The sequence below is a fragment of the Palaemon carinicauda genome, unplaced genomic scaffold (genome assembly GCF_036898095.1).
Source record: "Palaemon carinicauda isolate YSFRI2023 unplaced genomic scaffold, ASM3689809v2 scaffold229, whole genome shotgun sequence".
Taxonomy (NCBI): Eukaryota; Metazoa; Arthropoda; class Malacostraca; order Decapoda; family Palaemonidae; genus Palaemon; species Palaemon carinicauda.
The window spans coordinates 28,674-46,126 of NW_027169909.1; the positions used below are offsets into that span (position 1 = coordinate 28,674).

Consider the following 17,453-nt stretch of genomic DNA (forward strand, 5'->3'; position numbering starts at 1 on the left):
GTGTCTTGGTATATGTTTGTATGTATTCATAAAAATTTTTCTTTTCAGTCAGAAATGTACGAAAGCGAGCTAACTGCCATGACCCTCGTTCGCGACGATTCCCGCCTTGTGGTGGGATCCGGCGAAGGGGTCATGTTCATCTTCAAGTGGGGAGACTTCCGTTTTCACATCGATCGGTATGCCGGCCATCCCGGACAGATTAACTGTCTCGTTCCAATTGGCGACTGGATGTTGGTAACGCGATGCAAAGATGGAAACATCAGGTAATGATCTGCAGTTTGAGTTTTTTTCCGGTGTACGTACGATCGTCAGTAATTAACGTGTCGAATGCGTACTGTATTTATTTCAATGTGTTTCTCTGTGAGAGAGGCAAGAGAGCGTGCTAGAAATAGGAATGAATGGCGAGCGATTGTGACGCAGTTCCGGTAGGCCCTGCTGCTTCCTCCGGTGCCTTAGATGACCGCGGAGGTAGCAGCAGTAGGGGACTCAGCAGTATGAAGCTTCATCTGTGGTGGAAATGTGGGAGGTTGGGCTGTGGCACCCTAGCAGTACCAGCTGAACTCGGCTGAGTCCCTGGTTAGGCTGGAGGAACGTAGAGAGTAGAGGTCCCCTTTTTTGTTTTGTTTCTTGTTGATGTTGGCTACCCCCCAAAATTGGGGGAAGTGCCTTTGGTATATGTATGTATGTATGTGTTTCTCTGTACCCCTGTAGTGTAACTAATGCTACAAGTAAGTTGGACATTCTTGGTATTAAAGGGTATCGTTGCTGAATCCATAAGCCAGCAAAATGAGGCCGTCAGTGTAAAAAAATATTGGGTTATTAGATATTAATAATAGAATTTAAACATTTTCCAGTTTCCTGAAAACCCCAGGCTGTTAATCTTTTCTTCAGTTTTGAAGTTCTCATTAACCCTTTTCTTGATACTATGAGTCAGTGGTGGAGAGAATGGACATGTATTTCAACTTCAGTTGACTGTGGAAATAAAAAATGTCATTATTAACCCTTTTACCCCCAAAGGATGTACTGGTACGTTTCACAAAACTCATCCCTTTACCCCCATGGACGTACCGATACGTTCTTGCAAAAAAAATGCTATAAAAATATTTTTTTTCATTTTTTTGATAATTTTTTTGAGAAAATTCAGGCATTTTCCAAGGGAATGAGACCAACCTGACCTCTCTATGACAAAAATTAAGGCTGTTAGAGCAATTTAAAAAAAATATACTGCAAAATGTGCTGGGGAAAAAATAACTCCCTGGGGGTTAAGGGTTGGAAACTTCCAAAGAGCCTGGGGGTAAAAGGGTTAAAATTCTGATCATTTCCATGAATCTCCACTGATGTTCATATTGTTGACTACCACACACTGTAGGTGGTGGGACTCAATTGAAGGAAAGGGAAGGATAATTTTAAGCACAAGTAATGCTTAGGTTACTTGTCTAGAATATTTTGATAAACCATTCAAACTATGGTTTGGAATACAGAGTTCCAGGTTGTTTACTAAAGTAAATAAGAATAAATTACTGTACTGTAGTGTAGATTGGTTTTAAGTTAATGTCTTGTATATACCTGCTTGATACGCCTTTATGCTGCTAGAATCTTTCCAAAGAAAAATGTCCTTAAAAAAAAATTCAGTACGTGCTACACTCCTAATATTTACATTCACTCTCAAGCATTGATTTTTGGATCTAATTCCTTGTGCACTTCTGTGATTAAATTTTAACAAGGAATGTCCAAGCATTTTTGTATAGCAAGCGATTATGGACCCTCAGCTCCCAGAACACAGTAGGGACACTACATCAGTTTAAAGGTTTAAAGGTCGCTCATGAATGGCAGAGGCAAGGGACAGTGACATTGCCCTAGCAATTAGGACAATGCCCTAGAGACTGACCATATATTTTATGATCAGCGCCCAAGCCTCCTCTCCACCCAAGCTAGGACCAGGGAGGGCCAGGCAGTGGCTGCTGATGACTCAGCAGATAAACCTATAGGCTCCCCCAAACCCCCCAACCTTAGCTCACAAGGATGGTAAGGTTGCAGACACTAATGACACTAACGAGTCCAAGCGGGACTCGAACCCCCGACTGGCAAACACCAGGCAGAGACGTTACCTATCAGCCCACAGCAACTCAACAAGATGCCAGTTATTATTATTATTGTTATTATTATTATTATTATTGTTTTTATTATTATTATTACTAGCTAAGCTACGACCCTAGTTGGAAAAGCAAGATGATATAAGCCCAAGGACTCCAACAGGGAAAAATATCCCAGTGAGGAAAGGAAATAAGGAAATAAACAAACGACCTGAGAAGTAATGAACAATTGAAATAAAATATCTTAAAAACACTGCCTGGCCCTCCCTGGTCTTAGCTTGGGTGGAGAGGAGGCTTGGGCGCTGATCATATCACATATGGTCAGTCTCTAGGGCATTGTCTCTGTCCCTTGCCTCAGCTATCCATGAGTGACCCTTTAAACCTTGGGGTTCAAAGTAACCTTTACTTTGATTGTAGGTGCTTCCATATCCTAAGTGCTGGTGTACCTTTGTTGTCATGTCTTTTGGTACATACATCCATATACCAAAGGCACTTCCCCCAATTTTGGGGGTTAGCCGACATCAACAAGGAACAAAACAAAAAGGGGACCTCTACTCTCTACGTTCCTCCAGCCTAACCAGGGACTCAGCCGAGTTCAGCTGGTACTGCTAGGGTGCCACAGCCCAACCTCCCACATTATCCACCTCAGATGAAGCTTCATAATGCTGAATCTCCTACTGCTACTACCTCCGCGGTCATCTAAGGCATCGGAGGAAGCAGCAGGGCCTACCGGAACTGCGTCACAATCGCTCGCCATTCATTCCTATTTCTAGCACGCTCTCTTGCCTCTCTCACATCTATCCTCCTATCACCCAGAGCTTTCTTCACACCATCCATCCACCCAAACCTTGGCCTTCCTCTTGTACTTCTCCCATCAACTCTTGCATTCATCACCTTCTTTAGCAGATAGCCATTTTCCATTCTCTCAACATGGCCAAACCACCTCAACACATTCATATCTACCAGAATTTTTCCATGGTCAAATATATATATATATATATATATATATATATATATATATATATATATATATAGATATATATATAGATATATATATATATATATATATATATATATATATATATATATATATATATATATATATATCTATTTCTCTAGTACTGTACAATGTACAATATGTCATGTAAAAATTATTGGAGGATTATGGCTTTAGTATTCGAATATGCTTGCAATGCTGGATGCTTTTTTACATGATTATTATTATTATTATTACTAGCCAAGCTACAACCCTATTTGGAAAAGCAAGAGGCTATAAGCCCAAGGGCTCCAATGGAGAAATAGCCCAGTGAGGAAAGGAAATAAGGAAATAAATCGATGAGAACAAATTAACAGTAAATCATTCTAAAACAGTAATAACGTCAAAATAGATATGTCATATATAAACTATATAAAGACTCATGTCAGTCTGGTCAACATAAAAAATTTGCTCCAACTTTGAACTTTTGAAGTTTTAATAGTTTAACATTTGGGAATATAAAAACTTGATTTATAGAATTATGGTGGGTTTGTAATACAGTGTTTTTTGGATTGGCAGCCATGAGTTAATATTTTATTAAGACTTGTTTCAAAATTTTGATAATTCCTTCCATGCTATAAATAGTATTGTTGTTTTGGTGATTTTATATTTCACAGCACTACGTTCGAAACTTGACGTTAGGAAATCATTAACCCTTTAACCCCCAGGCTATTTGGAAATTTCAAACCCTTAACCCCTAAGGGGTTATTTTTCCCCCAGCACATTTTGCAGTATATTTTCTTTAAATTGCTCTAACAGCCTTAATTTTTGTCATAGAGAGGTCAGGTTGGTCTCATTCTCTTGGCAAATGCCTGAATTTTCTAAAAAAATTATCAAAAATATTGAAAAAAAAAAATTTATAGCATTTTTTTGCAAGGACGTACCGGTACGTCCATGGGGGTAAAGGGATGAGTTTTGTGAAGCGTACCAGTACGTCCTTTGGGGGTAAAAGGGTTAACAGTTACGTGTCGAGTTGAATTTGTAAGTATTTCATGCCGTTGTTTTTTTCAGGGCCACAAGAAGCACGACAAGGGATTCAACCTTGAATCCTCAAAACGACGGAACCGCTGCGATTTCTTTTCGGATGTCCCCGAAAATATGGAATCTGATGATGAAGGGGGCCCAGTTGCAGGGCCCAAGCCACACTACAGATTAATATTTCCGGGCCTTTATATTAAACTAACGACATATAGGTACAGTCTAAAGGTAATTTACAAAATATATCTTCTGTTAAAAGAATAAAGAATTTAGAGTTTGTATAGTGTACTTTCAAAGTCCTCTAACATCACTCGGGACGAGAACCGTCATCAATAAACTACTTGGGCGATCATTACGTCTTAACTGCAATATTTTTTCCATAGCATTTGATGTTCAGTTGCTGATCGTTTATGGGGAAATTTCAGCGGTTTTCATAAAGTTGGACCAGTCATCTATTTATGAAACATACCAGGTCAAAGTTGGAGCATCTGTTGTGATTTTTTTCTTATCATAAAAATACTATTTATTGATTTACATTTTTTTCGTAATTATTCCATTACCAAAATACAGATGTGAACTTAGTGTTGTACAAAATTATAAATCAAAATCAATATTTTTCAATATTAATCTTACTCGATAATCATGTAGCTGTCAACTCTGTTGCCCGACAGAAATCTACGGTCGGGATACGCCAGCGATCGCTATTCAGGTGGGGGTGTACACAACAGCGCCATCTGTGGTCAGGTACTCTAGTACTTCTTGTCAACACCACCTCAATTTTTCCTCTGTCGTGCCTCCGGCTAGACCTACATGGATACGCTGTTGATTCTGGAGTTTTTGCTCACGATTTGGTGATGTATTTGCTCTAGAGTTTAGCTTTCGCTATTCAGGAAGTTTTATCATTAGCTTAGCTAGCTTTTGGAATTAATTTGATTAATTATGGTGACGAAGAGAGTATGAACTCTCTTTCACTTTTAAATGGCCGACCCTTCCCTTAGACGGAAGTGTTGGTGTCTAAGAGAGTATAGACTCTTTCTTAATTTTGCTTAACAAAAGTTATAGATTTATTTTATATCTCTCCGCCTTTTATAGGCCTCTTCGATTAACTTCCTTTTATTATAAACTTATTAAAATTAATTTTTATATTTGTTTATATTCGACCTTTCCTAATAGTAGGCGGTCTTTTCTTGGTACCGAAGTTAATTAACATTGAGCCCGTCATTTCGTTTTTACCTGTTAACATATTATGCTATTTTAATGTTTTTGAAAGAATTTCTTTGATAGTCTCGTACTGTTTTCAAAGTTGAACTAACGTTTTGTTTTGTCTCTGCAGTTGTTAACGTTCAGAACGTTCAACTTGCGCTCTATCGTTACGATAGAGAGAGAATTTTCACGGTGTCACGTTGCAGTAAGAGTAAACCGATTCTAGCGTTTTGTTCATTCTTTCTTAGCTTAATGGTTTTAATTCTAATAAAGGAACTTTTTATTTGGGAAATCTTTCAGTTTTTTTCCTTTAACAATAATATGTTTTAACGATATATATGATTGGGCTCATCTCTCAGGTTCTAAGTCAAGAGAGAGAGAGAGAGAGATAGAGACGGAGGGAGAGAGAGGAGGATAAACGTTTCGTTCAAGCGAGTAACGTTGTTATCGTTTTTGCTCTTCTCCCTAGTCTCTATAGGGGAAGAAGGTAAACGTTTCTAGAGTTTTATTCTTGTTCTCAAGCTTTATGCGGTGAGAGAGTTTAAACGTAGTTTATTTGATCTAGTGTTTAGTCTCTTTCCAGCCACTGAATTATTTATCTTTCATTATATTTTTTCTGTTACATTGTAATTCTGTTTTCGCAATTACTAACTTTTAAGGAAGGATAGAATTGCGTGTTTCAGGTACAAACCACTTAAAGTTTCGAGTTCAGTGAAATAATTGCAAACAGAAAATCAAAAGTGATAAAGTGATAAGCGCAAAGTGTTACAGTGTTGCGTTCGAGGGTTCGTCTGTTCGTGCCAGTTGTTCGCCTAGTCTGGGACCTCTTACAAGCTCCCAAGCCCAGGGGAGAAGTAATGTCGAAGGACTTATGGGTTCAGCAGGCCTTGATCGACGAACAGACGTTTCCCTCCGTGGTTTCGGGTGTATCTACACACGTTGCCGACGTGATCACCCCACCCACACAAAGACGAGAGAGCCCTTTTATTCCTCGTCTGCGGAAGAGGTTTCTCGCAGAAACCATGGACCAAATCTTGCAGCTTTTAAGTGCAAGTCGGTCCCTTCCGCGCAAGTCCAACTCCTAGGTGTAGCCATTAGCACTGGGTCAGTTCGGACTTGCTGCAGTACGACAACTGCACACCTCCCAGAGAGGCAAGGTGGTATCGCAACAGGCAGTAGCTCCGTCTGTTGCCGCACCAGCTGTTTTAGACCCTCAGTCTCAACGGACAGTAGCTCCGTTTGTTGTTGTCTTTCTTAAACTCTAGTGGTCTATGCTGCAGACAATGCAGTCTCAGCTTGCGGTGTTGATGCAGGAGTTTCAGGCAGAGAAGGTTAACACACCTCCTCCTGCGAGCGCTCCTCCACCTCTACGCAGTCCAGCCTGCCAGACGTATGATGTTGAGGTTCCTCAAGCTACCTCCATGCGTGAGCTGCCGCATTGGGAGTTGCCAGATACCAGCTCTGTGCAGCAACCTCCACTTTCCTTGAGGCAGGAGCCTCTTGCCACGCGGCAACCTCCTCAACACTTGAGGCAGGAGCCTTATGCTTTGCAACAACCTCCTCTACCCTTGAGGTAGGAGCCTCATGCGTTGCGACTACCTCCTCCATCCTCGAGGCAACAACCTCTTGCGGTGGACAACCTCCACCATCCTCGAGGCAGCAACCTCAACTCCACCTCTGCGCAGTCCACCCTGCCAGACGTATGATGTTGAGGTTCCTCAACCTACCTCCACGCGTGAGCTGCCGCATTGGGAGTTGCCAGATACCAACGCTATGCAGCAACCTCTTGCGTTGCGGCAACCTCCACCATCCTTGAGGCAGCAACCTCAACTCTTGTGGCAGCCACCTCCACTCTTGAGGCAAGAACCTCTACTCTTGAGGCAAGAGCCTCAACTCTTGAGGAACCTCATGCTATGAGGCAGCCGCCTCAACGCATGCAGCAACCGCATTCTTCACAGCATGAGCCTCTCTCTGCGCAGCTACCTCCTCAACCCTTGAGGCAGACGCAACTCTTGAGGCAGGAACCTCACAGGAGCCTCATGCTATGCGGCTTCCTCCTCAAACCATGAGGCAGGAGCCTCATGCTATGCGGCATCCTCCTCAACCCATGAGGCAGGAGCCTCATGCTATGCCACATCCTCCTCTACCCATGAGGCAGCCTCATGCTATGCGGCATCCTCCTCAACCCATGAGGCAGGAGCCTCATGCTATGCGGCATCCTCCTCAACCCATGAGGCAGGAGTCTCATGCTCTGAGGAGCCTCATGCTATGCGGCATCCTCCTCAAACCATGAGGCAGGAGCCTCATGCTATGCGGCAACCGCCTCAACCCATGAGGCAGGAGCCTCATACTATGCGACATCCTCCTCAACGCATGCGGCATAAGCCTCTTCCCTTGCAGCTTGAGCCTCATCCCATGCAGCATGAGCCTCTTACCATGCAGCATGAGCCTCATCCCATGCAGCATGAGCCTCATCCCATGCAGCATAAGCCACACGCCATGCAACATGCTCTGCTTACCTTACAGCATGCTCTACATACAGCATGCTCTGCATACAGCATGCTCTGCATACCTTACCGCATGCTTCTCAGTCACACATCTTTGGTTGTTGCCAACTCACTAGACTGTCAAGCAGTTTCATAACGTTGCCTTCTAGTCTGCTGCTTTTGCACCAGTGAAACCCTCACTGAGAGAACTTAGCTTTTCTCGGATATGGTTCCTGTAGATGAGAAAGTGCTATTCTCCCTCCTTCTGATATTCCCTTGAGGACTCTGTCATTTGGAGAGGAGCCTTTAGCTGCGTAAGCCTCCTATGGACTTTTATTTAAGCATAACATGCTTCCAGGGAAGGTAATGGTTCCACTTCAGTCGCTAACCCCGTCTGTTACCACACCTGCTCCCATAGACCTTGAGCTGTGTTGCAAGACATGCAGTCCAAGCTTAGTCCTTGTTAGAGGATTTTTTGTTTACGGAGTCAGTGTGTCACTGGGAAGACGTTCAACAACCAGCAGAAGTGACTTGTTGTGACGCAGTGCGGCAACCTCAGCAACCCGATAAGGAGTTGTCTGTACGACCCAGACAGTCTAGACAGCTTCGGGTTGTCACTGTACTTCCTCGCTTCCCCATGGTTGACAGTTCACAGACTGTGCAGCAGTACCATGATCTTGTGTCCGGCTCCGTCAGACGACTGGCTTTTAAGAGCTCCCACAAGTCGTCGCTGTCTGGAGATTCTCAGATGGACTATGGATCTGACCAAGGAACTGGGCCTCCTGGTCAATTTTGAGGAGTCCCAGCTCGTCCCATCCCAGACCATTGTCTACCTGGGTATGGATCTTCAGAGTCGAGCTTTTCGGGCTTTTCCGTCGGCCCCAAGGATCTACCAAGCCCTAGAATGCATCCAGAGCATGCTGAGAAGGAACCGATGCTCAGTCAGGTAGTGGATGAGTCTAACAGGGACACTTTCATCGCTGGCCCTGTTCATCGAGTTAGGGAGACTCCACCTCCCCCCCTTCAGTATCATCTAGCTGCTCACTGGATAAAGGACATGACGCTAGAGACGGTCTCAGTTCCTGTTTCCGAAGAGAGGAGGTCTACTCTAACGTGGTGAAAGAACAGCTTTCTTCTCAAGGAAGGTCTACCTTTGGCTGTTCAGAAACCCGACCGCCGTCTCTTCTCGGACGCATCAGACACGGGCTGGGGTGCGACTTTGGACGGACAGGAATGCTCGGGAACATGGAATCAGGAGCAAAGGACACTTCACATCAATTGCAAGGAGCTGTTGGCGGTTCATCTGGCCTTGATAAACTTCAAGTCCCTCCAGCTTAACAAGGTGGTGGAGGTGGACTCTGACAACACCACAGCCTTGGCTTACATCTCCAAGCAGGGAGGGACTCATTCGTGGAAGTTGTTCTAGATCGCAAGGGACCTCCTCATCTGGTCAAAAGATCGAAAGCTCACGCTGGTAACGAGGTTCATTCAGGGCGATATGAATGTCATGGCAGATCGCCTCAGCCGGAAGGGTCAGGTCATCCCCACAGAGTGGACCCTTCACAAGAATGTTTGCAGCAGACTTTGGGCCCTGTGGGGTCAGCCAACCATAGATCTGTTCGCTACCTCGATAACCTAGAGGCTCCCGTTGTATTGTTCTCCGATTCCAGACCCAGCAGCAGTTCACGTGGATGCTTTTCTGCTGGATTGGTCCCATCTCGACCTGTATGCATTCCCGCCGTTCAAGATTGTCAACAGGGTACTTCAGAAGTTTGCCTCTCGCAAAGGGACACGGCTGACGTTGGTTGCTCCCCTCTGGCCCGCGAGAGAATGGTTCATAGAGGTACTGCAATGGCTGGTCGACATTCCCAGGACTCTTCCTCTAGGAGTGGACCTTCTACGTCAACCTCACGTAAAGAAGGTACACCCAATCCTCCACGCTCTTCGTCTGACTGCCTTCAGACTATCGAAAGACTCTCAAGAGCTAGGGGCTTTTCGAAGGAGGCAGCCAGAGCGATTGCCAGTGCAAGGAGGACATCCACTCTCAGAGTCTATCAGTCTAAAGGGGAAGTCTTCCAAAGCTGGTACAAGGCCAATCCAGTTTCCTCAACCAGTACCACTGTAACCCAGATTGCTGACTTCCTGTTACATCTAAGGAACGTAAGATCCCTTTCAGCTCCTACGATCAAGGGTTACAGAAGTATGTTGGCAGCGGTTTTCTGCCACAGAGGCTTGGATCTTTCCACCAACAAAGATCTACAGGATCTCCTTAGGTCTTTTGAGACCTCAAAGGAACGTCGGTTGTCCACTCCAGGCTGGAATCTAGACGTGGTCCTAAGGTTCCTTATGTCATCAAGATTTGAACCTCTCCAATCAGCCTCTTTTAAGGACCTCACATTAAAAACTCTTTTCCTCGTGTGCTTGGCAACAGCTAAAAGAGTAAGTGAGATCCACGCCTTCAGCAGGAACATAGTTTTCACATCTGAAACGGCTACATGTTCCTTGCAGCTCGGTTTTTTGCTAAAACGAGCTTCCTTCTCGTCCTTGGCCTAAGTCGTTCGAGATCCCAAGCCTGTCCAACTTGGTGGGGAACGAACTGGAGAGAGTACTTTGCCCAGTTAGAGCTCTTAGGTACTATCTAAAAAGGTCATAACCTTTACGAGGACAATCAGAAGCCTTATGGTGTGCTATCAAGAAGCCTTCTCTTCCAAGGTCTAAGAACTCAGTTTCTTACTAAATCAGGCTTCTGATTAGGGAAGCACATTCTCATCTGAAGGAAGAAGACCTTGCTTTGCTGAAGGTAAGGACACATGAAGTGAGAGCTGTGGCTACTTCAGTGGCCTTCAAACAGAACCGTTCTCTGCAGAGTGTTATGGATGCAACCTATTGGAGAAGCAAGTCAGTGTTCGCATCATTCTATCTCAAAGATGTCCAGTCTCTTTACGAGAACTGCTACACCCTGGGACCATTCGTAGCAACGAATGCAGTAGTAGGCGGGGGCTCAGCCACTACATTCCCATAATCCCATAACCTTTTTAACCTTTCTCTTGAATACTTTTTATGGGTTGTACGGTCGGCTAAGAAGCCTTCCACATCCTTGTTGATTTGGCGGGTGGTCAATTCTTTCTTGAGAAGCGCCTAGGTTAAAGGTTGTGATGAGGTCCTTTAGTATGGGTTGCAGCCCTTTATACTTCAGCACCTAAGAGTCGTTCAGCATCCTAAGAGGACCGCTACGCTCAGTAAGGAAGACGTACTTAATAAAGGCAGAGTAATGGTTCAAGTCGTCTTCCTTACCAGGTACTTATTTATTTTATGTTATTTTTGAATAACTAATAAAATGAAATACGGGATACTTAGCTTCTTTGTTAACATGTATGCTGGTCTCCACCCACCACCCTGGGTGTGAATCAGCTACATGATCATCGGGTAAGATTAATATTGAAAAATGTTATTTTCATTAGTAAAATAAATTTTTGAATATACTTACCCGATGATCATGATTTAATTGACCCACCCTTCCTCCCCATAGAGAACCAGTGGACCGAGGAAAAAATTGAGGTGGTGTTGACAAGAAGTACTGGAGTACCTGACCACAGATGGCGCTGTTGTGTACACCCCCACCTGTATAGCGATCGCTGGCGTATCCCGACCGTAGATTTCTGTCGGGCAACAGAGTTGACAGCTACATGATCATCGGGTAAGTATATTCAAAAATTTATTTTACTAATGAAAATAACATTTCATCTTTACCCTGAGACTAGTTTCCCCCTGAGGTCTCCTGTTACTGATATCCAAAGGTAGGGCATTTTAAGGGGTTGCCTTTTCTATGTTGAAATCCATATGAAAACCCTAATTTCCTATTTAGAATAACTCGTGTAGATATAGTTTTTAGAAAGGATGTCTAGTATCTATGGTATTTTTGACACTTAGAATGGTAAAAATGAAGAGTTGTTAGGTCAACTCGACAGAGATGTCACATGGAGCATTCACAGTAGGTTTTTTGGGTCTCTCATAACGTAAGGGGAATTATTAGAGACGATGATAGAACATGGAAAACGTTTAGCGGGATGCACCAGAAATGTTTTGAAACAAAATTGAGTTATAAATTTCAGAGTCCCATACAGTATTCCATTGTTTTCTGATAGTTTTTTTATGCAAATAATGAACTTGATAATGCAGTGATGTTCAATGGAAAAGGGATTTTGACAAAGGAAAAATATATTTCTGGGGAGATACCTGTGACGCCCGGTTAAAAGGGACCTTGCCCAAGATCTCCGGCTTGTTCCGGCGCTCTTGCACGCACTAGCCTACGTGTTAGCTGTAATTACCCAGAGGCACCGGCCCGTATATACTTTTTGCTCCGGCGCACGACGGAGTAGTTTAAATCTCACCAGTTTAGTAATTACAATGGGGCTCCGGCCCCTTTTTTAGTACGAACCTTACATGCACACCATATTCCTCCCAAACTCTCTCTAATTTTCATGTTATTTTAGAGTCTCCGGGAGCGTCTTAATTTATTTAACCTTTTTATTACAGATAGTCCGTTGTGTCGTCAAGGGTTGCTCCGCCTCCTTTACGGATCCGATAGGCCACGATGTCTGCCGATCCCACGCCCACTCTGCGATCTCCTTCATCCGTGAACCGGGCCAGGCCCCTACATGGTCTGGTTCCCGGAGGCTTGCACCTTGTGCTATGACCTCTCAACGGTCTTGCTTAATGATGATGTAAGATTTCTCTATTTTTACTGTTTCTTCTATGATTATAATATTGAATTTCAATTCAGTGCTCTATTATCAAATTTTGAGATGTATCTTACTGTTTTATATTTGGAAATACGTTAAATTTTTCCTTAGTTCTAATGTATTTTACCACTTCCAGGCTGATGAGGATGCTCTCCGGGCCGCCAAATCCAGCCTCCGGCCCTGGGTGTCAGGGTTTGGGAGAAACGCCCCCACCGGCTGCCCTTATCTCCTTGACGGTGACATGGCCTCCCGTCTTTTTCCAGGCTCCTCCTCAGCGGCGGTACCTTCAGCCCTAGCCGCTCCCATGATTGAAGCTATCAGGGCGGCTATCCCTCTGGAGGAAGATAACCAGCTCTCAGGAGACGTCTCCGCCCTGGATATCAACGTCGAACCAGTGGACGAGCAGGTTAGTGGTGTTGAGTTGGCAGATCCCTTTCTCTCACCTACTCCTTCCTCTTCCTCATCTTTCCTCGGCTTTGTTATACTTTTGTACCATACAATGAATGGGCAGTAGTCCCCAATTTCATGGTTAAAGTCCAAGGGTTGTCATAGAAAGAAATCCTCTGCGGTTGGCTGAAATATTCGAGTATGTTACTAGATAATATATACTCTATATCTGTTTATGAATATACTGTAAAAGTAACTTGTACCTTATGTTTAATTTAAGAATAAGAAGGAAAAAACCCTGCGTTGTGGCTTAAATATTAACCCTTTTACCCCCAGGCTATTTGGAAATTTCCAACCCTTAACCCCCAGGGGGTTATTTTTTCCCCAGCACATTTTGCAGTATATTTTTTTTAAATTGCTCTAACAGCCTTAATTTTTGTCATAGAGAGGTCAGGTTGGTTTCATTCTCTTGGAAAATGCCAGATTTTTCTCAAAACATTATCAAAAATATGAAAAAAAAAATTTTATAGCATTTTTTTGCAAGGACATACCGGCACATCCATGGGGGTAAAGGGTAGGGTTAAATGAAATATGATAATTAATTTATTTTGGTCAAGAGTGATGTCACATATACAAACAAAAAACTTGTTTGTTGTCCTTGCTTTGTCATATTATATATACAGTGAAATGTAAAATTCACAAGTATAGTAAGTTGTATTTGTATAAAGTAATGCACAGTACTTGCCTGCTAATTTATTTCTATTTTGATCCATATTTCCATGTTGAAAATTACCGGTTACAGTGTAGGTTCCATTTCTTTTTCCCGTAAATAAATTTGATTTGGTAAATGTGAAGGAGGTTGGTCGGGTGGCTTTTTTGAGCCGTCAGAGCAGTTCAACAAGGTGCATATTTGCTTGTCCAGTACTGTGATACGGTCTCCTTTCATTTTTTGGGAAGAGTTACATTTATTCTTTTGTATTGTCTTTTTAATAGTTTGGGAAATGGCCCTAATGAGTGGTAAATGAATGATCATGTTTAGTAATACTATAGTCTATTATACATACATACCTATACCAAGGCACTTCCCCAATTTTGGGAGTAGACAACATCAAACAAATGAAAAAAAGGGGACCTTTCCTCTCTATGTTCCTCCCAGTCTGACAAGGGACTCAACCGAGTTCGGCTGGTACTGCTAGGGTGCCGCAGCCCACCCTCCCACATTATCCACCACAGATGAAGCTTTATAATGCTGAATTCCCTATTGCTGCCACCTCCGCGGTCATCCAGGGCGACCGGAAGAAGTGGCAGGGCCTACCGGAACTGTGTCACAGTCTCTCGCCATTCATTCCTATTTCTAGCACGCTCTCTTGAATCTCTCACATCTATCATCCTATCACCCAGAGCTTACTTTACCCCATCCATCCACCCAAACCTTGGCCTTTTTCTTGTACTTCTCCCATCTTCCTCTATTATATAACATAAATTCTGTTGCATATTTGATAATGAACTTTCTTGACAACAGTTTCCTTATATCAGTGAGTGTTTGATAGTCTTGTTTTAGTTGTTGTCACTGACTGTATTCTGGTAATGAGGGTGAGAATATTTCTATTTTGAAGGAGAATAGGCAGACTTCATGATTAATAGATTATGGTACCAGTCACAAAATCAAGAATGATGGATACACTGACTATAAAAGACAAAACATGGAAAATTAGCACATGATGATAAAGCATAATTCAAAATGCCAAAGTTATTTAGAAGAATGAATACTTTTGCATTTGGGATGGAAATCAAAAAGACAGCAAATTAGGGTTATGGACAAACAGATCTTGATAAATTGCGCACTAAGTTAGGATACAGGTAGGCAATCTGCCATCCTTTTTGGGGGTATACTAGTTGATATAAAACAAACTTTATTATTATATCACTATTTGAAAGTATGGTAATCATGAGTGATAGTTAGGAAACTACATTATACAACTATGCCTTACAAACTAACCAACTGATTATCATGGTGAAGGTGGACTGATGCAAATACAGTATTTGGAGAAATGGGAAGCCTATCATCTTTGGAAAGGCAACAGATCAGATTTGACTTGGAATAACTCTAATTATCTAAGATCTGTTATTATTATTATTATATGCTAAGCTACAACCCTAGTTGGAAAAGCAGGATGCTATAAGCCCAGGGGCCCCAACAGGGAAAATAGCCCAGTGAGGAAAGGAAATAAGGAAAAATAAAATATTTTAGGAATAATAACATTATTAAAATAAATATTTCCTATTTAAACTATGAAAACTTTAACAGAACAAGAGGAAGAGAAACTAAATAGAAAAGTGTGCCAGAGTGTACCCTCAAGCAAGAGAACTCTAACCCAAGGCAGTGTAAGACCATGGTACAGAGGCTATGGCACTACCTAAGAATAGAGAACAATGGTTTGATTTTGGAGTTTCCTTCTCCTAGAAGAGCTGCTTACCATAGCTAAAGAGTCTCCTCTACCCTTACCAAGAGGAAAGTAGCCATTGAACAATTACAGTGCAGTAGTTAACCCCTTAGGTGAAGAAGAATTGTTGCTTAGAGAGTTTATGATTATGAAGCTGTGTGTAAGTCAGAAATTTGAAAAATTTCGTCTTTGGGTAAGCTTAACCTGAATCTCATGCCTATGATTTTCAGCTACAAAAGTCAACAAATAGTCAGGTTTCAAATGAAATAGATATCAGGTTATTACAAATGATTGTTTGCTTACTGTATTAACCCTTAAACCCCCAAAGGACGTACTGGTACGTTTCACAAAATTCATCCATTTACCCCCAAGGACGTACTGGTACGTCCTTGCAAAAAACTGGTATTTAATTTTTTTTGTGCATATTTTTTGATAATTTTTTGAGAAACTTCAAGCATTTTCCAAGAGAATGAGACCAACCTGACCTCTCTATGATGAAAATTAAGGCTGTTAGAGCAATTTAAAAAAAATATACTGCAAAATGTGCTTGAAAAAAAATTATCCATGGGGGTTAAGGGTTGGAAATTTCCAAATAGCCTGGGGGTAAAAGGGTTAAATGATATAAAGTTTTATTTCAGTATCGCTTTATCTTATCTTGTGTTTGTATGACGAATGTTTTGTAAGTTGAGTACCTTCTGTATAGATAATCACTTGAAATAATTATTTGTCATGTGTGTTGTCAATATAAATTATTTTTATTCATATATTCATTTTTATCCACCACTTATGGAGCTTGTCAGGTTGGGAGGAACGTAAGAGAGGAAAGGTCCCCTTTTTTCAATTGTTTGATGTGGGCTACCCTCCAAAATTGGGGGAAGTGTCTTGGTATATGTATGTAGGTATTCATAAAATTTTTTGTTTTCAGTCAGAAATGTACGAAAGCGAGCTAACTGCCATGACCCTCGTTCGCGACGATTCCCGCCTTGTGGTGGGATCCGGCGAAGGGGTCATGTTCATCTTCAAGTGGGGAGACTTCAGTTTTCACATTGATGGGTATGCCGGCCATCCCGGACAGATCAACTGCCTCGTTCCAATCGGTGACGGGATGCGAAGATGGAAACATCAGGTAATGATCTGCAGTTTGAGTTCTTTTCCGGTGTACTTACGATCGTCAGTAATTAACGTGTCGAATGCGTACTGTATTTATTTCAATGTGTTTCTCTGTACCTCTGCAGTGTAACTTATACTACAAGTAAGTTGGTATTAAAGTGTATCGTTGCTGAATCCATAAGCCAGCAAAACGAGGCCGTCAGTGTAAAAAAACATTGGGTTATTAAATATTAATAATAGAATTTAAAAAATTTCCAGTTTCCTGAAAACCCCAGGCTGTTAATCTTTTCTTCAGTTTTGAAGTTCTCAGTAACCCTTTTCTTGATACTATAAGTCAGTGGTGGAGAGGATGGACATGTATTTGAACTTTAGTTGACTGTGGAAATAAAAAATGTCATTATTAACCCTTTTACCCCCAAAGGATGTACTGGTACGTTTCACAAAACTCATCCCTTTACCCCCATGGACGTACTGATACGTCCTTGCAAAAAAATGCTATAAAAATATTTTTTTTTTTCATATTTTTGATAATTTTTTTAGAAAATTCAGGCATTTTCCAAGAGAATGAGACCAACCTGACCTCTCTATGACAAAAATTAAGGCTGTTAGAGCAATTTGAAAAAAATATACTGCAAAATGTGCTGGGGAAAAAATAACCCCCTGGGGGTTAAGGGTTGGAAATTTCCAAATAGCCTGGGGGTAAATGGGTTAAAATTCCGATTATTTCCATGAATCTCCACTGATGTTTATATTGTTGACTACCACACACTTGTAGGTGGTGGGACTCAATTGAAGGAAAGGGAAGGATAATTTTAAGCACAAGTAATGCTTAGGTTACTTGTCTAGAATATTTTGATAAACCATTCAAACTATGGTTTGGAATACAGAGTTCCAGTTTGTTTACTAAAGTAAATAAGAATAAATTACTGTAGTGTAGATTGGTTTTAAGTTAGTGTCTTGTATATACCTATTTA

The 17,453-nt window shown here is 42.0% G+C and overlaps 1 pseudogene; it reads left to right on the forward strand.

Annotated features, from left to right (window-relative positions):
• LOC137636091 (WD repeat-containing protein 55 homolog) overlaps window positions 1–17,453 on the forward strand; it is a 42,395-nt pseudogene that overhangs the window by 19,003 nt on the left and 5,939 nt on the right.